Consider the following 225-nt stretch of genomic DNA (forward strand, 5'->3'; position numbering starts at 1 on the left):
TACATGACAAATGCACAAGCTTCAGTAACCGACTCGAAGAAAGAGTATCAACAATTGAAGATCACATGAGTGAAAAGAGAAGTGTAGAGAAAAAAGAGTAAAAAGAAATGAACAAAGTCTCCAAGACATATGGGATTATGTGAAAAGACTAAATCTACGTCTGATTGGTGTGCCCGAAAGTGACAGAGAAAATGGAACCAAGTTGGAAAACACTCTACAGGATAT

The sequence above is a fragment of the Mandrillus leucophaeus genome, unplaced genomic scaffold (assembly GCF_000951045.1).
Source record: "Mandrillus leucophaeus isolate KB7577 unplaced genomic scaffold, Mleu.le_1.0 Scaffold1175, whole genome shotgun sequence".
In the NCBI taxonomy this organism is placed as follows: Eukaryota; Metazoa; Chordata; class Mammalia; order Primates; family Cercopithecidae; genus Mandrillus; species Mandrillus leucophaeus.